At 42.7% G+C, this 23,741-nt stretch overlaps 1 pseudogene; it reads right to left on the bottom strand.

The window, feature by feature from the left end:
* Positions 1–23,286, bottom strand: part of LOC140220231 (uncharacterized) — a 32,825-nt pseudogene extending 9,539 nt beyond the window's left edge.
* Positions 23,287–23,741: the final 455 nt, after the last annotated feature.

Genomic DNA, 23,741 nt, shown 5'->3' with positions numbered 1-23,741 from the left:
AATTTTCACTAATAGGAGACACCAATACAAGATTATGAGAATTGGATTCACCTCAAAATCAATTTTTAATGTGGAGATACAAAATAAACAAGATAAACTACCATTAAGCACATTAAATCCAAAAAGGCTTGTAAATTAACCATAAAAGCATCAATATCATTTTTCATGGATTGTATATGGACAACAAAGGAACAGAAGTGGTTTCAACATTTTATATATTTTCCAGTAATTACCATGCAATAACAAGATTAAGACAGCAAACAAGCATTAGACTTAAAACAGCATGAAAACCATATATTCCATTAATACAAGTTATAGATCTGGAACATACATGATAAATGGAAGCTAATAAAATTGGTTTCATGATTTTTGGACCACCACATGATTTATAAGGCATTTAACAAGTCTAGAGAACAATAATACATGGAGAAAAATATACAACAATAGCATGCACATACTCAATTTCGAAATAAACTAGATCTCATAAGGAATCCAAAAAAACAAGATTCACATTTTTAGCATTTTTCTACACATTTCTATGCATTTTCCAAGTTTGCAGCTATTTAAATCTAAGAAATAAAACACATCCAAGGTTATTTCTCAAAACCACCCTCAGATCTATTCAACTTTCACAAAAGGGTCCCTGGAAACTTCCACCATAACCCCCTCTTTTTCTCCTTTTTCTTCCCTAAGATCCCTGGCGCACCAACACAAAACAGACTCACGGGAACTTGGCCGGCCAGTCATGGCCCTTGGCCAGCGGCAGGGGGAAAGGAAGGCGTGGGGCTTCGGAGCAGGCAGGGCCGTGCCTTGGGCGGGGGTTGCTCACCAGCAGGAAGTTCAAGCGCTCGGAGGAGGTGGCACAATAGAAGCTTCACGACAGAGATGGGGTGGATGGGGCTTGCCATGGCGACGCTTGCACGATGAGGGAGGACAGCCGGAAAGTGGCAAAACGGATGTGGGAGCTCGAGGAGAAGCCATGGCTGTGAGGAATCGAGCCGAGACTCACTGATAGCGATGAATCGGCTGTGGCAAGGGGTGGCGGCACTTGGAGGTGGAGGTACTGGTGGCGGCGCAAATGGAGGATGGAGGGGCTAGGGTTTGGGGGTGCCGGTGTGGGGCTTATAAAGGAGGAGCGGGGTGAGGGTAGAAGGGGATTTTCATGTGGTTGGGGCCTCACCAGCCGGTGCACGGCGGCAACATGGCGGGTGAGCTCTGTCTGCCCAACCAGCAGTAGAGTGAGGTGCGGGAGGAAGAAGAAGCAAGCGCTGACACATGGGCCTGACTAATTTCAAAACTGTTCAACTTTCCTCACTCAAACGACCCAGCTACAGGCATCTAGAAATCCCCCAAAAATACTGATTTAAAAGATAAAATCGCAAAGAATACAATACCACAAGAAAACTTCAAGATCTGCTGAGGTTTATACATAATTGACAAAAGAAAACGGCCAAAACTGAAACTTAAATGAATGTTTAACACAAGGAAACATCACTAAAAAATCAAGTAAAAATAATGTAAAATCATCAAATTGCATCTAGTATTTAAATAAAATAATAGGAGGCATAGTTGCATAACAAAAATTGGAGTTGCTACACAAATTTGAATTTTAACAATAAATAGCAATTATGTGAGCTTAAACAAATGCATGGCCATGATGCTCAATTATGCACAAATGATGCTCACGATACCCATGTTAACATGTTAAAGTTGTTTTGCAACTTTGGGTCGTGACAATCTACACCAATCCAAAATGTAACATCTACAGCTAAAAGTCCACAAGTCTACTATCTACAGAATACAGACTACATCATTCAACATATACAGACTACAGATCCACTTGACTAGTTGACTACAAGACTACATCTAATCTACATATCTATAGAGAATAGACCTTCCATCCAATGTTTTTAGTACCACCTGGAACTAAAGGGCCTTTAGTCCCAGGTCAAACAGCCACCACCGACGGCCACCAACGACGGAGCTTTAGTCCCGATTGTAACGGCTTGTGGGACAAGAAAATCTGGTGGGATGTTTAGTCCTAGTTGGTAACACCAACGGGGACTAAAGGCCCCCCCTTTAGTCCCAGTATCTCCCATCCGGGTTGGTAATTCAAGCCGGGACTAAAGAGGGGGGCCCTTAGTCCTAGTTGGTGTTACCAACCGGGACTAAATACCTCGCCTATAAAAGTTAGCTTTTTCCTCCCCGAGTTTGAGCCACTCAGACCGAGAGCTTCGGGCTCCTTCTCCATGGTGAGCAAGCAAGCTTAGGGAGGTGCTACCCGATTTTTTTCTTATTTTCGTGGGGATTTCACTCATCCAAAGTGTTGTAAAGGTTAGCTACTTCATCCTCCCTTCATTTATTATTATTTTTCTTTGTTTTATTCTTTAGAGATAGAGAAAAATGAGTTTTTTCGAATGAGGGAGAATGTAGAGGATATTTTATTTATACATATTTTTGAGCTACAATTTGATGGATAGCTTGCTTGTTATATATGATTCGTATTAGATAAATATCTTGATTAATATAAGGTATGGAAAAAATAGAGTAAATGTGTTTTTAATATTTAGTCATAGCAATAAAATTAAGGTAAATAAATTGTTGGTGTAAGAAATAGAATTTGGTCATTGCTATAATTTTTTGGATAGATTGCATGTTAAGTTAGAGTGACATAAAAATTACACCGGTCAACTTAATGCTACAATTGTGGAATAGGACAACAAAGATATACTAAAGACTACACACGCTCTGTAGTGGTCTTCACGGAGTCAAGAATCTAAAAATAATGGTAGAAAAGAAGAACTTCGAGTCCACAAGCTCGGGATGAATATCATAAAAGAATCTTGAAATAGTTTTCCAAACGCCTTTTGGAGCCACATTCTCATAATAGAAGTATGGGGGCCCAATAGTCTAATCAGGCAGAGATCTATTCATTGACCTTGACCCATCGGCTTTTGGTTGGTTTTGGCTTGCCAAAATGGGCGATGCTAAGTGAACAGATCTTTGGCTTGGACAAGCTATTGTGTGCCACCATACTTCTGTTATGAAAATGTGGCACTTGCTACAAACGATGTTTGGATAATTATTTCAACATTCTTTTATGATATTAAACCTGAGTATGTGGACTCGAAGATCTTCTGTTGTACCATTATTTTCTAGTACTAGAGGAGCGGAGGTGACTCTCGATAGACTTCATAGAAGATTGAGTCATGTGCAGAGATGGCTAGGAGGGTGAACATTCTGCTATGTTGTACCATTATTTTAGGATTATTGACTATGTGAAGTCCACTATGGAGCATTTGTAATCTTTAGTGTATATATATCTTTATTGTCTTGTTCCAGAATTCTAGCATTTTCTTTTTGTCGACCTAGTGAATGATATGAATATTGATTGGTGTAATTTTTATGTGAATTATTTTTATCTTTATGAAGGTTGATTGGTGTAAATTATCAATATTGATCAAGTTCTTTATCTGATACGAAGACCTATGTCCATTTTCATGTAATACGATGCAGATGGACCGACAATGGATGTACAATGTGGATAGACGGACTAAGGAGTTCATTGATGGCTTGCGTTATTTTCTTGAAGTGGCCAAAGCCAACAAGCCAGAAAACGGATTCATATGTTGTTCATGCTTCCAATGCAGTAACAAGAAGGACTACTCTTCTTGGGGGACTTTACACAGCTACTTGTTTAGATACAGTTTCATGCCTAACTATTTGGTTTGCACTAAGTATGGCGAAAGAGCGGTTATAATGGAAGACGACAAAGAAGAGTAGGATGATAACAATATTCCGGACTCGGCTGCAGGCCAAGCTTTTGCGGATTCTACAATGGGCAAGGCTGATGATGTTGGAGGTATGCCCTAGAGGCAATCATAGAGATGATGATATTCCATTTGTATCCATGATTTGTATATTGTGTTCATTGAATATCCATTAAAGGCTACTTGAATTGATTTGCAATTATGTGAATTGTATGTGAAACTCTTTTTACTTGTATGGTTATTCTAAAGTTGTCCCTAGTCGGAGTTCATGTGAGGACACACATGAATATTAGACTAGCACATGTATTAGTTGATGACTATGTTTCACAAGTCATGGATATGAAGATGTTGAACTAATAATGTGGACACATGTGGAGACATGTGTTAGGACTGACCCAACACGAGAAGTAGTTCTCTCTTTAAACAACATATACGCTTTGTCCTTAGACCTGAGATTGTCGCATGTATTCTAGATGTGGATTGACCTACTTAGGGGCTATCAAACGCTACGCCGTAACAGGGTAGTTATAAAGGTAGCTTTCGGGTTTGTCAAGAAGCATGCTATGAGACATGGTCAATCAAGATGGGATTTGCCCCTCTCTGATTGAGAGTGATATCTCTGGGCCCCTCGAGTGATCGGATCAGAAAATGCATGGCCATGCTACGTACGGTTAAGAGTTAACCTGCAAAGGGATTCCGAATCACAGGATCGAGAAAGAGCGGTCGGCTTGAAGCTAGACCAAATATCGTGAGGCAAAGGGAATAGCATGTATATTATGTTGTGATGGTTCGTCTGATATGATCTTCGTGTGCGTATAGGAGTTGGCACGTCTTGCTAGAGGCCGCTACCGACTATTGGGCCGAGTAGGAGTACTCGGGCCATGTCTATACGTATCCGAACCCAAAGGGTCGCACACTTAAGGGGCTGGAAGCCCAATTCGGATTTGATCCGAGTTGGATTAGGTTTAGGAGTACTAATGGGCCTCGGATCCAGAGGCCCATCAGGAACCCCTATAAATAGAGGGGTGGGGGCGCCCTAGGGTTTCACACCTTTTGGCTGAACACTCTTGCCGCGCCTCCCACGCCCTCGCCAGTTGCAACTCGCGGATCTAGCAATCCGGCTTGCGACGCTTCCTCCCTGCACGTGTGGATACCTTGGAGGTGTTGCGCCTGCAGCACTTGGACGAGCCATCGACGAGCCGCCGACGAGCCACGACGAGCCGACGACGAGCCGCGGCACCGGAGGCGATCTTGCTGTGCACGTGGACGAGCTGCTGAGGAGCCGCTGGACGTGATCGACTACGTACGACTACGTTGTTCGACTACGTACGACTACGTGATCGTCTTCACTGCACCGACGCATATCTACATCTTCCGCACCAGTAGTGCGTCGAGTGGTAATCCCGTGATCCTTATACGGCAGTTCTTCCTGGTTATACGCGGTAGAAATTTTGATTTGCGCTAGCGTAGCCTACCTCGTATCCCAACAGTGGTATCAGAGCCTTAGCTGCTTAGTTTTGGATTCGGGATGTGTGCATATGGAGATATGCGAGTTCTCTGTTTGATCTATGTCCTGATTTCGTGCCCTTGCTGCAATGGTAGTGTAACGACATACTCCTACCGGTCGGTTTCCGCCATCGGAGTTAAGTGATACACGTAAATCCAGTTGCAGTGAGGGAAGATCAATATGATTGGTCAAATCGAGATCCAGGGTCATACGCCAGGCGCATTAGATGTGCAATAGTAGATAGGATCTACTGCTGGGGTCGGGATTTTGCCGTATGCGTATGCTTCGGTAAATCAGCCGTAACTTTTCGGTACGATCTCGGATCGAGGCGATTTCTATACGAAAATTGATCTACAGAAAAAGTTACACATGAATTTCAACCGCTTCGCCGTTTTCGGCGAGATTAGATTTCCCAAATTCGGCTTGGAAGATGGAGTTTCGGGCCTCCCAAGTTTGGAACGTTAGGACGCCTAACTCTATTTTGCAGGATGTATGCATGTATCTTGTGATCAGTATGGCCCCCTTGTGTATGCGATGCATGTGTGTAACTAATTCGTGACCTGCGTGTCGCGCGTACGGCAACACGGCAGGAGCCATAAGTGTTGTCACTTTATTGTATTTAATGGTCTGCGTACCAACCTGTGATGACCCAAGCAACTATGTAATCTTCATTACTAGATTCTTTACTAGCTATTAGGCGTAATAGCATGCTCTAGTTCTTGGAGGACTCATCACCGGGAGGATGGCGCACATGGAACATGGAGATGGAGATCACCATGGTGAACAGGTTCTATGGAGATGGAGATCACCATATGAAAACGGGCCATACTGTGTCACAACTGTGTGAATACTATTCTGTTTATGTTTTACTTTCTGCATGCTGTGATGTTAGAAGTAGAACGATCCCTCACAAAGTTTAAGTTAGTATGCCCTCCCAACTAAAACTTGCACCGTCCCATGTCTTGTACAATTAGTGGTGGGTCTATGAAATTAGGGTGCCACTAGTTTTCCTTGACTAGACGGGTTTGTGTCGGACACTTACACGCATAAGGGTTGGTTTGCTTAACAAGGTTATCTTAACGGTTAAGGACCTTGGGGCATAAAGGTTGGGCGCCGAGACATAGAGATGTCACCCAACAACAGGAGTCATATGTGATATGATTAGCAAAAGTTGCTTACCGATCTACCTCGTTTGCTAGCGGTGATGCTAAAGCTCACTAGTGGACTTGTTAGTTGTGGATCCTGAATCACTAAGTTTCAATAGAGGGATATTGATTTTAGTGGGAGTAGATTCTGTTAAAATAGTTTAATGTAATTTGCTCTATCATGGATACGTTTGTCTTAGTGTATTTTGCATTACTTTTGTTGTAGATTAAATGGCACCTAGCAACACCACCACATCGTTTGCTTTGCGTTCGGTCCTTGAGAAGGACAAGTTGAATGGAACAAACTACTCGGATTGGATCCGCAACCTGAGAATTGTTCTCAGGGCTGAGAAAAAGGAAGATGTTCTAGACAACCCACTACCAGAAGAACCTGCTGAGGATGCACCCGCTGCTGCTAAGAATGCTTACAAGAAGGCATGTGATGCTAACCTTGAAGTAAGCTGCCTTATGCTTGCTTGCATGGAACCCGAGCTGCAGATGCAGTTCGAAACAAACCATGAGGCGCACGATATGATCGTGGCGCTTAGAGACATGTTCCAAACACAGGCCAGGACTGAAAGGTTCAATGTGTCTAAGGCCTTTGTTGAGAGCAAGCTAGCAGAAGGCGCAGCAGTAGGACCACACGTGATCAAGATGGTTGGTTACACTCAACGGTTGGAGAAGCTAGGCTTCCCACTGGGCCAAGAGTTGGCCACTGATTTCATTCTTTCATCTCTTCCGGCTAGCTATGGGAACTTCATCTCGAACTACCATATGCATGGGACGGAGAAGGGTCTGAATGAGCTATGTGGTATGCTCAAGACAGCAGAGGCTGACATAAAGAAAAGTGCTAGTACCAGCCATGTGATGGCGATACAGAACAAGCCCAGCTTTAAGAAGAAGGGCAATACTTGGAAGAAGAAGGGCAAGGCTGGAACGTCCAAGCCAAACCCACCGCCCAAGGTTAAAGCTGGACCTGGACCTGCTCCAGATAAAGAGTGCTTTTACTGTCATGAACTTGGTCACTGGAAGAGAAACTGCAAGCAGTACCTAGCTTCCTTGAAGAACGGCGGAAGTAAGAGTACTTCTACCTCAGGTACGCTTGTTGTTTATGTTATAGACAACATATTTCTCGCTGATACAGTTATTAATTCTTGGGTATTTGATACCGGATCGGTTGCTCATATTTGCAATTCGATGCAGGGAATGATAAGAAGTAGAAGCGTGGAAAGAGGAGAAGTTGATTTCCGCGTGGGCAATAATGCAAGAGTTGCTGCTTTGACCGTCGGGACGATGCAACTCCACCTCCCGTCAGGATTTATTATGGAGTTGAATAATTGTTATTTTGTTCCTAGTCTAAGTCGAAACATTTTGTCTCCTTCATGCTTGATGAAGGATGGTTATTCATTTGCGAGTGAAAACAATGGTTGTGTGATCTCTAAGAATAATATGTTTATGGCTTTTGCACCCATTGTGGATGGATTGTTTGTTTTAAATCTTGATGGTTCACCTGTCTGTAATGTAAGTGCTAAAAGGCCTCGGCCTAATGATTTGAGTCCTACCTACTTGTGGCATTGTCGTTTGGGTCATATAAGTGAAAAGCGCATGAAGAAGCTCCATTCTGATGGACTTCTAACTTCGTTTGATTTTGAATCATACGAGACATGTGAGGCTTGCTTGCTAGGCAAGATGACCAAGACGCCTTTCACAGGATTTCCTGAGAGAGCAGTAGACTTGTTGGAACTCGTACATAGTGATGTATGCGGACCAATGAGCACGACGGCTAGAGGAGGATTCCAATACTTCATAACTTTTACTGATGATTTTAGTAGATATGGCTATGTCTACTTAATGAGGCACAAGTCTGAAACCTTTGAAAAGTTCAAGGAATTTCAGAATGAAGTTGAAAATCAGCGTGGCAAGAAAATTAAGGCCTTACGATCTGATCGTGGAGGCGAGTATTTGAGCCACGAGTTTAGCAATCATCTAAAGAGTTGCGGAATTGTTCCACAACTTACGCCGCCTGGAACACCTCAGAGAAACGGTGTGTCCGAGCGACGTAATCGAACTTTGTTAGACATGGTTCGATCAATGATGAGCCAGTCGGACCTACCGTTGTCATTTTGGGGATACGCTCTAGAAACAGCAGCTTTCACACTAAATAGGGTACCATCTAAATCCGTAGTTAAGACACCATATGAGATATGGACTGGAAAGGTTCCTAGTTTGTCTTTTCTAAAGATTTGGGGATGTGAAGTGTTTGTCAAGCGACTTCAGTCGGACAAGATCACACCCAAGTCGGATAAGTGCATTTTCGTGGGATATCCAAAGGAAACTTTGGGATATTATTTCTACAACCGATCAGAAGGCAAAGTGTTTGTCGCTCGGAACGGGGTTTTCCTAGAGAAAGAGTTTCTCAAAGGAGAAAAGAGTGGAAAGACAGTGCATCTTGAAGAAGTTCAAGATGAACCAATCGGGCAAGAATCAATGAGTGATGCTAACGTAGCAGAACAAGTTGAGAGACCCATGGCAAGAGAAGCGCCGCCACAACCACGAAGGTCGGCAAGGCTCCGCGAAATGCGGGAAATATTATTGTTGGACAATGATGAGCCTGCGACATATGCAGAAGCACTGATGGACCCAGACTCCGAAAAATGGCAGAGTGCCATGCAATCCGAAATAGAGTCCATGGGAGACAATCAAGTTTGGAACTTGGTTGACCCGCCTGATGGTGTTAAAGCCATAGAGTGCAAGTGGATCTATAAGAAGAAAAAGGACATGGATGGAAATGTTCACATCTACAAAGCACGACTTGTCGCAAAAGGTTTTCGACAAGTTCAAGGAGTTGACTACGACGAGACCTTCTCGCCCGTAGTGATGCTTAAGTCCATTCGGATTATTCTAGCTATAGCTGCATATTTCGATTATGAGATATGGCAGATGGATGTCAAGACAGCTTTCCTGAATGGAAACCTAGCTGAGGACGTGTATATGATACAGCCCGAGGGTTTTGTCGATCCGAAAAATGCTGGAAAGGTATGCAAGCTTCAGAGATCCATTTATGGATTGAAGCAAGCATCTAGGAGTTGGAACATTCGTTTTGATGAAGTGGTCAAAGGGTTTGACTTCACCAAGAACGAAGAAGAGTCTTGTGTTTACAAGAAGGTTAGTGGGAGCTCTGTAGTATTTCTAATCTTATATGTGGATGACATATTACTGATTGGAAATAACATTCCTATGCTTGAGTCCGTAAAGACTTCACTGAAAAATAGTTTTTCGATGAAGGACTTAGGGGAAGCGGCATATATTCTGGGTATTAAGATCTATAGAGATAGATCGAGAAGGCTTATAGGTTTGAGCCAAGATACTTATATTGACAAAGTGTTGAAGCGGTTCAGCATGGAAGAGGCAAAGAAAGGGTTCTTGCCTATGTCACATGGCATACATCTCAGCAAGACTCAGTGTCCTTCGACTGTTGATGAGCGGGATCGCATGAGTAGAGTGCCATATGCCTCGGCTATTGGATCTATCATGTATGCAATGATAAGTACTCGCCCAGATGTTTCATATGCGCTAAGTATGACAAGCAGACACCAATCTGATCCAGGTGAGAGTCACTGGACAGCGGTGAAAAACATTCTTAAGTACTTGAGAAGGACTAAAGATATGTTCCTCGTCTATGGAGGTCAGGAGGAGCTCGTTGTAACAGGTTACACCGATGCAAGTTTCCAAACCGACAGAGACGATTCAAAGTCACAATCAGGATTTGTGTACACGCTAAATGGTGGTGCTGTTAGTTGGAAGAGTTCCAAGCAGGAGACGGTGGCCGATTCTACGACAGAAGCCGAGTACATCGCGGCTTCGGAAGCCGCGAAGGAAGGTGTTTGGATAAGGAATTTCCTCATTGAGCTTGGTGTGTTCCCGAATGCGTCCAGCCCATTGAATCTCTACTGTGATAACAATGGGGCAATTGCGCAAGCAAAGGAGCCAAGGAACCACCAGAAGAACAAACACGTAATGCGGCGATTTCATCTCATTCGAGACTTCGTTAACCGGGGTGAGATCAAGATATGCAAAATACACACGGATCTGAACATTTCTGATCCGTTGACAAAACCACTCCCGCAGGCTAAGCATGATGCGCATGTAAGAGCTATGGGTATTAGGTACCTTCTAGATTGACTCTAGTGCAAGTGGGAGACTGTTGGAGGTATGCCCTAGAGGCAATCATAGAGATGATGATATTCCATTTGTATCCATGATTTGTATATTGTGTTCATTGAATATCCATTAAAGGCTACTTGAATTGATTTGCAATTATGTGAATTGTATGTGAAACTCTTTTTACTTGTATGGTTATTCTAAAGTTGTCCCTAGTCGGAGTTCATGTGAGGACACACATGAATATTAGACTAGCACATGTATTAGTTGATGACTATGTTTCACAAGTCATGGATATGAAGATGTTGAACTAATAATGTGGACACATGTGGAGACATGTGTTAGGACTGACCCAACACGAGAAGTAGTTCTCTCTTTAAACAACATATACGCTTTGTCCTTAGACCTGAGATTGTCGCATGTATTCTAGATGTGGATTGACCTACTTAGGGGCTATCAAACGCTACGCCGTAACAGGGTAGTTATAAAGGTAGCTTTCGGGTTTGTCAAGAAGCATGCTATGAGACATGGTCAATCAAGATGGGATTTGCCCCTCTCTGATTGAGAGTGATATCTCTGGGCCCCTCGAGTGATCGGATCAGAAAATGCATGGCCATGCTACGTACGGTTAAGAGTTAACCTGCAAAGGGATTCCGAATCACAGGATCGAGAAAGAGCGGTCGGCTTGAAGCTAGACCAAATATCGTGAGGCAAAGGGAATAGCATGTATATTATGTTGTGATGGTTCGTCTGATATGATCTTCGTGTGCGTATAGGAGTTGGCACGTCTTGCTAGAGGCCGCTACCGACTATTGGGCCGAGTAGGAGTACTCGGGCCATGTCTATACGTATCCGAACCCAAAGGGTCGCACACTTAAGGGGCTGGAAGCCCAATTCGGATTTGATCCGAGTTGGATTAGGTTTAGGAGTACTAATGGGCCTCGGATCCAGAGGCCCATCAGGAACCCCTATAAATAGAGGGGTGGGGGCGCCCTAGGGTTTCACACCTTTTGGCTGAACACTCTTGCCGCGCCTCCCACGCCCTCGCCAGTTGCAACTCGCGGATCTAGCAATCCGGCTTGCGACGCTTCCTCCCTGCACGTGTGGATACCTTGGAGGTGTTGCGCCTGCAGCACTTGGACGAGCCATCGACGAGCCGCCGACGAGCCACGACGAGCCGACGACGAGCCGCGGCACCGGAGGCGATCTTGCTGTGCACGTGGACGAGCTGCTGAGGAGCCGCTGGACGTGATCGACTACGTACGACTACGTTGTTCGACTACGTACGACTACGTGATCGTCTTCACTGCACCGACGCATATCTACATCTTCCGCACCAGTAGTGCGTCGAGTGGTAATCCCGTGATCCTTATACGGCAGTTCTTCCTGGTTATACGCGGTAGAAATTTTGATTTGCGCTAGCGTAGCCTACCTCGTATCCCAACAGATGAAGAAGAGTTTGTGGAAGATGACCCTATTGATGATGTGGGTCAGGTGCTACGAGATGCATAGAAAGACTACAAAACTGAGAAGGAATCAAAAAAGTTGCAGTGCATGGTAGATGATCACAAAAAATTGTTGTACCTAGATTGCAAGCAAGGGCATAAAAAACTGGGTTCCACACTGGAAATGCTGTAATGGAAGGCAAAAAATGGTGTGTCCGATAAGGCAATTTAGGGGATATTAAAAATTCTAAAGAACATGGTTGAAGAGAATAATAAATTGCCATCCACAACATATGAAGCTAAACAGGTTGTTTGCCCTCTGGGATTGGAGGTTTAGAAGATACACGCATGCCCTAATGACTGTATCCTCTAATGAATATGAGAAATTGGATGCTTGTCCTGTGTGCGGAGCGCTGCGGTATATAATTAAACGAGACAATCTTGGTGTTGTTGAGGGGTAGCCTCCCAAGAAGAGAGTTCCTGCTAAGGTGATATGGTACTTTCCTATAATACAACACTTGAAGCATTTGTTCATAAACAAGGCGAATGCTAAGTTGATGCAATGGCACAAAGAAGAATGTAACCAAGATGAGATGCTTAGACACCCCGCGGATGGGTTCCATTGGAGATTAATTGATAGAGCATTCTCGAACTTTGAAAGTGATGCAAGGAACATAAGGTTTGGTTTAAGTACTGATGGATTCAATCCATTTGGTGAGTTGAGTAGTGGTCATATTACTTGGCCTGTGACCCTTCGTATGTTCAACCTTCCTCCTTGACTGAGCATGAAGCGGAAGTTCATTATGACGCCGGTGCTTATCCAAGGCCCAAAACAACCTAGCAACAACATTGACGTATACCTAAGACCATTGGTTGATGAACTGCTACTGCTCTGGAAGGAAGAAGGTGTACGTGTGTGAGATGAGGATAAACAAGAGAGTTTTGACATAAGAGCATTGTTATTCATAACCATCAATGATTTGCCTGTGCTGAGTAACCTTTCAGGATAGACAAATAAGGGATATCGGGCCTACACCCACTGTTTAGACGACACAGACAACATGTATTCGAAACATTGTAGGAAGGTCGTGTATATGGGTCATCATCGATTTCTTCCTGCTAACCACCCATTAAGAAAGAAATAGATGTATTTCAAAGGGGCGCCAGACCATCGTAAAAAGCCTGCACAACGTAATGGAAAGTGTGTATTTGAGATGATAAAAGATATAAGGGTAGTCTTTGGAAAGGGTCTTGGTAGAGAACCTATTCTGAACAACGATAACGGACGTGCACCCATGTGGAAGAAGAAGTCTATATTTTGGGAGCTACCTTATTGGGAAATCCTAGAGGTCCGAAACACAATAGACGTGATGCACCTGATGAAGAATCTTTGCGTGAACGTGCTAGGCTTCATGGGTTGTTATGGGAACTCAAAATATACATTGGAAGCACGATAGGACCAAAAGCGTATGAAGCAATGAGATGACATACATCCGGAAAAGAGAGATAAAGGACAACACTCCTTACGTCCTGCCAGTTATACTCTCAGCAAGGAAGAGAAGGATAGCATGTTTGACTACATGAATAGTATCAAGGTTCCGTCTGGGTACTCCTCAAATATATAGGGAATAATGAATATGAATGAAAAAAAGTTTACAAATCTAAAGGCCCATGACTGCCACAGTTGATGATCCAGTTGCTTCCGGTTGTATTGAGGGGTATTCTACCAGAGAATGTATGATTGACGCTTATAAAGCTATGTGCATTTCTCAATGCGATTCGCAGAAGGCAATCAATCCAACCAAGCTACTAAAGCTACAGAATGATGTTGTATAATGTCTTGTCAACTTTGAGTTGGTATTTCCACCATCCTTCTTCAATATTGTGACGCACCTTCTGGTTCACCTAGTCAAAGAGATTACTATTCTTGATCCAGTATTCCTGCACAATGTGTGGCCTTTCGAGAGATTCATGTCAGTCCTAAAAAACAATATGCTTAATCATGCCCATCTAGAAGGAAGCATAGTCAAGGGATATGGAACAGAGGACGTCATTCAGTTTTGTTTTGATTTTATTGACTCAATTAATTCGATTGGGGTCCCAACATCACGCCACGAGGGGAGGTTACGGGGAACGGGCACCCTTGGAAGGAAATCAAGTTTGAGCAATGATAGTGATTTGTTCCATAAAGCACACTTCATGGTTCTGCAACAATCATCCTTTGTAGCTCCGTATATTGAGGAACACAAGCAGATTCTATTTTCCAATACCTGATGAAATCCGATGCCTGGATTATACGTCATCACATGGATACTTTTCCTTCTTGGTTGCGTCAACACCTTATGGGTAACTCCACAAAATCCGATGCCTGGATTATACGAACAACTTGCTTGGTTAGCTAGGGGACCTTCTAGCATAATCATGGAATTCCAAGGTTACAAGATAAAGGGTTATACATTTTACACGAGAGTTCAAGACCAAAAAAGTAGCAACAAAAATAGTGGTATCCGTGTAGATGCCATAGATTGCAACAAGAGCAAGGACTCGTATTATGGTTTCATAGAGGAGATCTGGGAACTCGAATACGGACTGCTGAACATTCCTCTATTTTGTTGTCAATGGATGAAGCTAACTGGAGGTTGCATAATGAAGGATCAGTATGGAATGACAATAGTGGACCTGACTAAGACTGGATACAATGAAGAACCATTTGTCCTTGCCAATGATGTGCATCAGGTTTTCTATGTGAAGGACATGTCTAGCAAACCGAAGAAAAATTCAGAAGATAAAGAAAAACCATGGGAGCTAAAGCGCCACATAGTTCTTCTAGGTAAAAGAAAAAAATCGTGGGAGTCGAGGATAGAATAGACCAGTCAGATGATTATGATTAGTTTGATAACATGCCTCCATTCGCTGTTGAAGTTGACCCAAGCATCATGCTAGCCAAAGAAGAGGCTCCGTACTTACGCCGCGATCATGACCAAGGAACTTTCGTCAAGAGGAAGTTTTTTAATGTTACATTGTAAAGTACTAAATATGGTGCACCTTTATGCAATGCTCTACGGCAATCAGAACTTTTCAATATATTGTAATGCTCTATGATTCGAACAATATAAAAAAATATTAACTTAACCACATACATCAATTGCATTTTTGCGCGTTGAAATTATTTAATTGAAGAGTTTGTTGATTAATTGATGCATTAAAATAATTATTTTAGGAACTTAATAAACTAGTATAGACTTAATAAGTGATTCAAACTTATTTTAAATATACTTGCTAATTTAATATATTTTTCATGTTCAAAATATGTCATTTTGTTATTTTTATTTAACAACACCAATACAAAACAACTTAATATATATATATATATATAAATTAGAACTACAAAACAAGCGGGAAACGACAAGGAGGGGCCTTTTTCATCTCCCGCGCTTCAAGCCCCCTTTAGTCCTGGTTGGTATTACCAACCGCGACTAAAGGCCCCCCACCCCTTTAGTCCCGATTCCAAAGTCCACCCGGGGCTGGGTGTGTGTGTGTGGGTAACTACCTCTTCTTTGCCCCCTTCTTCCTCCTCACTTCACTCCCTCGATCCGCCGCTTCTCATCATCTGCGCTCCGCCCTGGCCGCCACTATAACATCCCTAGTTTCAATCAAGCTTGCAAGAGGGTAATTAAGGTATTAAGCACCTAAATCAAACTTAACCTCAACATTTTTGCTGCTTGCACTTTCAAAATGCCTTTCAACTTCATAAAAATACCACAAAGGGGCAAAAAGAAAGCAAAATAGGGCCAACCAAGAAGCTAAATATGAAAAACCAACAAATTAGTTTGGGAAGGTAGAAAACACCCAAAGTTCAAATCCCAACTTTTGAAATCCTTTTAAATTTACAAAGTGTTGGAAAATGCCTCAAAAGCTCTAAAAAGGGGTAAGAGTAGAAAGTCAAATTTCATATAACAACTCAACTTTTGGCCAATATAAAAGTTGTAGACATTTAAAAACAAAAAACTTTTGTTATTAGCACTGTCTTGGATTTTGAGGAGAAGATGTTCAAAATTGAGTAGAAGTCAGGCATTATTAATTTCACACAATTGCTGTTTATTGATAAAAATTCAAATTTGTGAAGAAACCCCAATTTTTTCCACACAACTATCCCCCAGCTATTTTATTCAAATACTATACACCATTTAGTGATTTTAAAATATTTTACCAAATTTTTTAGAAATTTTTGCTTGGGTTAAAATTCAGTTAAAGTTCAATTTTAGCTGCTTTGTTTTGTCGATTGTGTGCAAAACATAATAGCTTTTGAGTTGATTCCTATGGCATTAGATTCTAGATGATTTTATCTTTCCAATGAGTATTTTTGGGGAATTTTTGAACACCTGTAAAGGTCGGTTAGGGGGACAAAGTTGGCACGTTGTATTTTCTTCGCGAGCCCACACGTCGGCACCCTCTTCCTCCTTCCTCCAGCACTAGAACACCACCTGCATGCCTGTGGCTGGCATGGCACCCAAAGATCGCCGGTTGGCCCTCCCTTAAAGCCTGCAGGGCTCCTCCTCCGCCCATAGCCCAATCAGGCATCTTCCATGTGCCCCTCCCTTCGTCTCCACGCCTCCCATTGCCCTCCATTGGCCGGAACAAGGACTCCACGCCATGGCTGCCTAGTGGAGCCCAAGCATCGGAGCTCCCCTCCCCTCCAATGGCCGCACCCCGTGCTTTATCACCTCTCCGTTCTTTTCCGTGCCTCGCCCTAGCTATATAAGCAGCCCCAGCCCCCCCCCCCTCCAGAACCACTCGCCTCATCTCCCAACCTCCATTGCCAGAATCAAGCTCCAACTATTGCCCATCCATCACCGGAAAAATTCATTGCTGTTGTTGAGTCTCCGGTCGATTCCTCGCAGCCACAACGCCTCCTCGACACCGCACATCCGTTTTGCCACTTCCCAGCCGTCCTCCCTCGCCGAATAGCCCCCTCCATCGCGAGCCCCCGTCCGCCCCCTTCCTACCCATGAACTTCCTGCGGCGCCACTCTCTTCCCTGCCCCTGCTAGTAAGTGTCACCACCCTAGGGCGCATCCCTGCCCCCTGTCCCTGCTCCCTAAGCATGCCATCCTCCCCCTTTCCCCTGCCGTGGTTGGCCATGCCAATCCCTGCCGTAGCGTGCTTCTGTGTTGTGTCTGATGCGTGAGGGACGTGAAGGAAGAAGAAGGAGAAGTGTAGGAGGGTATGGGAGAAATGCAATGATCTTTGCGTGATTAAACCTTAGATTTGGGGGCTAGTTTGCAAGTTGATCCCGGTTTTCTTTATTTCCTAGATCTAAAAAGGCTGAAACTTTCAAAATACATAAGTAGATGTAGAAAAACGGGGAAATCGTGATTCTTGTTTTGCTAGGTTCCTAGTGATGTGTAGTTTCATTTAAAAATACTCATATGCATGTTTATGATCTGTGTTTAGCACTAGATTTTATTTGGTGTTTAAGCCTTTAAATGCTTGGTAAATCACCCAAAAATGTTAAAATAACAAAGCCACCTCTTTTAGCTTTTTCACACTGAGTTTGTGCTAGGGAAAATGTTTGGGACCCTAGTTTAGATGTTTTACACATGTTTTAGATTTATCTTTGAAATCTAGTGAAAGATTTTACTTTTTGCATAAGTAATAGAATCTATCAGAGAGAAATATGAAACCACCTCTGTAATATCATCCATGAAACATACTTGCTAGGAAAAGTAAGGTTCACTAGATCAAACATGATGAAACATGTTTTCCTTTTTATGCAAAGTTAAATACTAGAAAATATGGAAAATAGATGTCCTTCACCAAAAATCGTGGAAAATTCACTGTAACCTCTGTTGCACTTGTGTAACACACTGTTGAAATTTCATAAACAAATTCTTTGTAGATTTGGAGATAAAAATAGTTAAGTGCTTTTAACCATAGGATCTTGGTGTAATTTTAATTATTTTTGTTGAAGTCCAGTGAGCTCCAAAGTTTTACAGTAACTTAGTAATGACATGTTTGACTTCCTGTTAAATTTTTGGTTCATACCTCACTGTTTTCATGCTGAAACAAAATTTGGAAGTTTAACCCGATTTAATGAATAAAAGAACATTAAGTAGTAGTAAGGGTAAAATGGTAATATTGGAAGAGGTACAACAAAACATTTAGAAACAGGAGAACTTTCCGATCTAAAGTTAATAAACTTGTTATATATGGACATAGTCACCATCAAACTAGAACTAAGTGTCTAAATCGCGAAAATGCACTAAACTGTGAAGAAAGATAGTACAGGTGCTTGTCTAAATAAGTTTGGTCTTGAGTTAGCTATGCTTTGTAATAATATATGAAATGCCATTCAGACCATGAAAGGTGGAATTATTGAATTATTGCATATGCATCTCATGTAGAAACTAACCTCACGGATGGAACCTACGAGCTCAGCCTACAACGTCAAGAAGGACACACCCGCTAAGCCGGACGTAATCGAGGCAAATCAAGACCCGAACCAAGTTTGGAAGAGCCCAAGGCCAATCTAAACTTAGGACGAGAAGCCAAGCCTCGAAGCATAACCCTGATTTCTAAAATTATGCACTACTTATGCTAGTTATGTTTGTGCATTAAGTTTATAGGAGTTGCTTGAAACCCTAGTTGCATGATCCTAGGTACCTATGTGCTGAATACTAGTATGTTAAGGCAAGTAGTTGCAATGCTAAATAGGGACACGGTAAAAATCGAGTGATTTCCTGTCACTTGCGAGCTATAGGAGTTGCCTAATTACTTATGTTGCAACCATAAGGATTGACGGGTGGTGCAGAGCTATATGTTCTGTTTTGGTAGATGGTGGATTGCCCCGTCTGTCTAGTGGAAAAATGCTAAGGTCGAGATTTGTTAGAACAGTGGTCAAGTGTTTGAAAGTACTAATCTCATACCTAGTATGGGATTGGGAAACTAGTACCTGATTGAACCGGCGTGGACCTTTACCCTGCTCTCTCTAGAACAGAGTTCCCATGAGGCCTCATGTGGGTACAAGTGCAGCCTCAATACAATGTCATTCCGGGACCGTTGGGGCATTGTATGCTAAGGGAAGTGTGCTCTGGACAAACGCTACGAATTGATGGAGACGGCTGATATATGTGAACCTAGCGCAGCAGTAGCATATATTGTGGGGTTAGGTTCACCTTGCAAGGTTAAGAAACTCGATTCGAATCATCTGCCTCCCATAGTTTGAGACTACTTGACTGCGCTTTTGCACTGAGTAAGAAGAGGAAAAAAAATGTTGATGAATAATACTGATGCTTGAATTAAACTTCTTGATCACATGTTTGCTTAGAATAGGTGCTTATCTAGAATGGATAATCAACTAGAACCTGATGCTAAAACTTAAAATGAAGGGGCTTAGATGCTTTTGGCAAACAAACCCCTCAGCGAAAAAGTCTTGCATGTCTAGAAGTTCGTGGAATAGTTACCACCCGACGGTTAAGTCCTGTTGAGTATTAGTATACTCAGCCTTGCTTCTGGCTTATTTTTTCAAGTAATATGATAGATGTTGATGATTGTGCTGCTAGCTTGACTTGGCCGACCTAGCTCCCTCTGGGTTGGACGGTCAAGTGGGACCCATCCTCGGACGGTGAGGATCGCGGTTATTGATATCATGGTTGGCTTCGCCGTGATATTTTGTCTCGACGTGCTATTGTTATCATTTTTCTGCTGCTTTGAAACTCTAAACATTTTACTTATGCACTTTTGAACAATGGATGTGTAATAACTTAATTCGGATCTATGCTTTAAGTATTGAAATGTTGTAATCTCCGGACTCGCCTTCGTGTCAGATGCTTTTCGTTTGATCCGAAACAAGTGGTTTATCGGGTATGACCCGACGGACTGCCGAATTGATTTGATTAAAGTGTGGTTCGCATATGAGGTGACGTTGAGAACACTTTAGTCGGTTAATTTGGGTGGTTCCACCACAGCCACGTCCTTGTCCCCGGCCGCCGCATCCGCCGTTGGCCCCTGTCGTCGCGCCGCCGGTTCTCCTCCTCGGCCACTGCCGCCACGCTTCCTCGTCAACATTTAGCGCCAGCATTCCCTGCACTTCTCTGTCCTCCTCCCAGCCGTGCTCCGGCCCCCGCTCGCCTTGCCAGCCCGACCGCCACACTACGCATCATCATCATCCCCTCGGCCATCACGTCGCCAACTGGTAGCTCCTCCTCAGCGCCCCCATCGATGCCCGGACACCCCATTCTCCTCCTCCACCGGCCGCCCCTTTGCCTCCACGCCTAGCTCCGTGGCGCGGCACCCTCCTTCTCCCCCTGCCTACTGGCTTCTCTCCCACCACATGGCACCACAAGCCGATTACCCGGACGCCGGCGCCACCACAGCAGCTTGTTAGCTTTGTTTCAGTGAACTTGTGCTTAGAAAAATACTTTGGACCCTGGTATAGATGTTTATGTGATTGTTTAGTTTTATCCTTGAAATCTAGTGAAAAATATTTCTTTTTGCATAAGTAATAGAATCTGCTAGGGAAAAATATGAAACCATATGGAGTAGCTCAGTGATGAAATGTAGTTCTTAGGAAAAATATGAAACACTGAATGAAACTTTATGAAGTATGCTTTTCTTTTTATGGAATGATACATAGGATATAATTATGGAAATAGATGTTCTTCACCAAAAATCATGGAAAAATCACAGAAGCCTCTAGCACAATAGTGTAACCCCCTGTATGTTTATCAGAACCAAAATGCTACTGGATCTTGAGTTAAAAATAGATCCCTATAATGTGACATAGGGTAATTTTCTAATTTTAATTAGTTTTAGAAGTCCAATGCATTCCAAAACTTTACAGTAGCTCACTGATGTGATTAGGAAGCATCTGTAAAAAATTTAGAACCATATCTTATTAGAAGCTACCAGAAACATTTATGGAAGTTAAACCCAAGAGAAATGAATGAAAACAAATTAAATAATAGTAAGGGCAATGTGAGAAATATCGGAAGAGGTACAGAAAAACATTCAGAAATAGGATAAGTTTCTGATCTAAGCTTGATCAACCCTAGGATGGTACCTTTTCTCTTTGGCAGTTAGTAATAACAAACCTAATATGTGTGTACGCAATCACCATCAAAGTCATCTCCGAGTTTTAAATCGCAACACACCTTACTTTACAAGAAAAGAAATGTTATAAACTTGTCTAAGTGAATGTGGTCCAAAATAAACCCTATGCTTGTGCAGTAACTTATGAAATGCAACCTACACATAAAAACTTGTTTTTGAAATCTTGCATTTGCATCTCGTCTAGAAGCTAACCGCGCTGATGGAACGTATAGTTGTTGTTGTTGTGCTAAATAGGAGTTGTTGTTGTGCTAAATAGGACTCGGTAAAAGTCGAGTGATTTCCTGTCACTCGAGAGCTATAGGAGTTGCTTGTTTACTATGCTGCAACCATAAGGATGATGGACAGGGTCGGGATTTGGTTCTGAATTGGTGGATTGCCCCGTCTGTCTAGGAAAAAGATACTAAGGTCGAAATGTGTTTAGAGCTGTCGCCAAGTGTTTGAAAGTACTAAGCTCATACCTACTATGGGATAGGGAAGCCAAGTACCTGATTGGTCTGGGATGTGGGCATACTCCCCACTCTCTCTAGAACTTGGTTCCCCTGCTGCAGCATGTGGGTACAAGTGTAGTCACAGTACAACGTAGACCGGGACCGTAGGGCATTGTACGCCAAGGGAAGCGGGTCGTGGCCATGTGTCGAGGATTGATGGGGACGGCTGACATGTGTGGATCCGGTGTGGTACGCATATGTCGTGGTTTTAGGTTCACCTTGTAAGGTTAAGAAACTCGATTCGAATCATCTACCGCTCACAGTTCAAGACTGCTTGACCGCACTTCTACATTGAATAAGAAGTGGAACAAAGGATGATGATTAATACTGATGCTTGATTATTTATGCTTGATCAACATGCTTACTTAGAATAGGTGCTTACCTAGACTGGATAATCAACTAAAACCTGATGCTAAAACTTGAAACTAAAGACCTACTTTAGCTGCTTTTGGAAAAACAAACCCCTCAGCCAAAAAGCCTTGCATGTCTCGGAGTTGGTGGAGTAGTTACCACCTGACAGGTAAGGCTTGTTGAGTATTAGTATACTCAGCCTTGCTTGTGGCTTGTTTTTCAGGTGTGGTTGCTGGTGTTGACTTCTTTGGGACCCGTCCTCGGTCAGCAAGGATCGTGGTGTTTGATGTCATGGTTCGCTTTGCCATGATATATTGTATCGACATTTAGCTTCCGCTTGAATTTTATCTTCCACTGTTGAACACCTTGCAAATTTTTGTTGAATTTCAAACACTGATGTAATAAATTATTGCACTATGTTAATCTGGATGGATGGTTGTAATCTTTGGGAATAACCACTCACCTTCATGTGAGCTTGCTTTGTGATCGATCCGAGTTAAGTGGTTTTATCGGGTGAAACCCGACGGACTGCCATTTTAACTTGATTAAAGTATCGGTTCGCATATAAGGCGACGTTGAGTACACTTTAGCCGAGTTAATCTAGGTGGTTCCGCCATATCTCAAGGCTAAGAATTTCGTCAAGTTTAGTCTTGAGCAAGTCCTCTTGCACCTTGAATCCCTTCTTTTCATTTTCAAGGGACTTTTCAAGGGCAATTGTTTTCTCTGACTCAAGTCGAAACAACTCTTCTTGGACCTCAAGAGTCTCATCCCTATCTTTTATTTCCATCATTAATTTCATTATTCTCTTAGATGCTAGTTTTCCTAATCCTTTTAAAGCTTTCCCATCATCACTAGCATTACCATCATCATCATCATCATCATTATGAGAGGGGGTTTTGGAATCTACCTTTGGCCCTCTAGCCATGAAGCAAGTGTGGGTGAAGCCATCTTCATCGTTGGTGAGATCATCAAATAGAGACAATTTGGAGGCTGGGGCTTCAAATGCTATAGTTACCACACCAACCTCCTCATCGGAGTCCGAGCTTTCCTTATTTGAGTCCCATTTTTGACCCAAATGGGCTTCACCAATCTTCTTTTTGTACTTGTTGTCATGCTTTGATGTGTCATTTCTCTTGATGTTGACATCCGGATGATTTGCAATGAAGTGGCTCTCCTTGCCACATCCAAAGCACGACCTCTTTGATTTCCTCTTGTTCTTCTCTTTGTCTTTGTTCTTCTCAAAGAAGACACCCCTCTTTATCACTCTCCTCATTCTTCTCATGAATAAGGCCATTTCTTCCTCATCCATGCTCTCACTATCACTATCATCATCAATTTTCTTGGTAGTGACCTTTGACGATGAGCTTGGTTCCTTTTCTTTGCTCTTGTGACTTGCCTTGAGAGCTACCCCATTGTTCTTCTCAATTTGTTCATGAATCTTTTACATATCTTGGGATAGCTTGGATTCCTTGATGGTGATGCGATGTTCTTCAATTCGTCCAATCACATCTACCGGTATGAACTTCTTGAATCCTCTCTTCTCCCTAATCAATATAGGAAGTTGAATATCTCTAGCCATATAAGCCGAAGGATCTTGTCAACCACTTCTTTTCTTCCCCATTTATCACTCCCAAGAGATCTTATCTTGTTGGCAATCTTGTTCAACCTATTATACATCTCTTGAGGTGTTTCATCTTCCTTTATGATGAAACAGTTGAGTTCACTTTCCAAAGCTCTTATTCTTCCTTCTCTAACTCTCTTTGT

The sequence above is a fragment of the Setaria viridis genome, chromosome 8 (assembly GCF_005286985.2).
Source record: "Setaria viridis chromosome 8, Setaria_viridis_v4.0, whole genome shotgun sequence".
Classification (NCBI taxonomy): domain Eukaryota; kingdom Viridiplantae; phylum Streptophyta; class Magnoliopsida; order Poales; family Poaceae; genus Setaria; species Setaria viridis.
The sequence above is the reverse complement of the archived record's forward strand: the minus strand, read 5'-3'. Positions and strand labels throughout refer to the sequence as shown.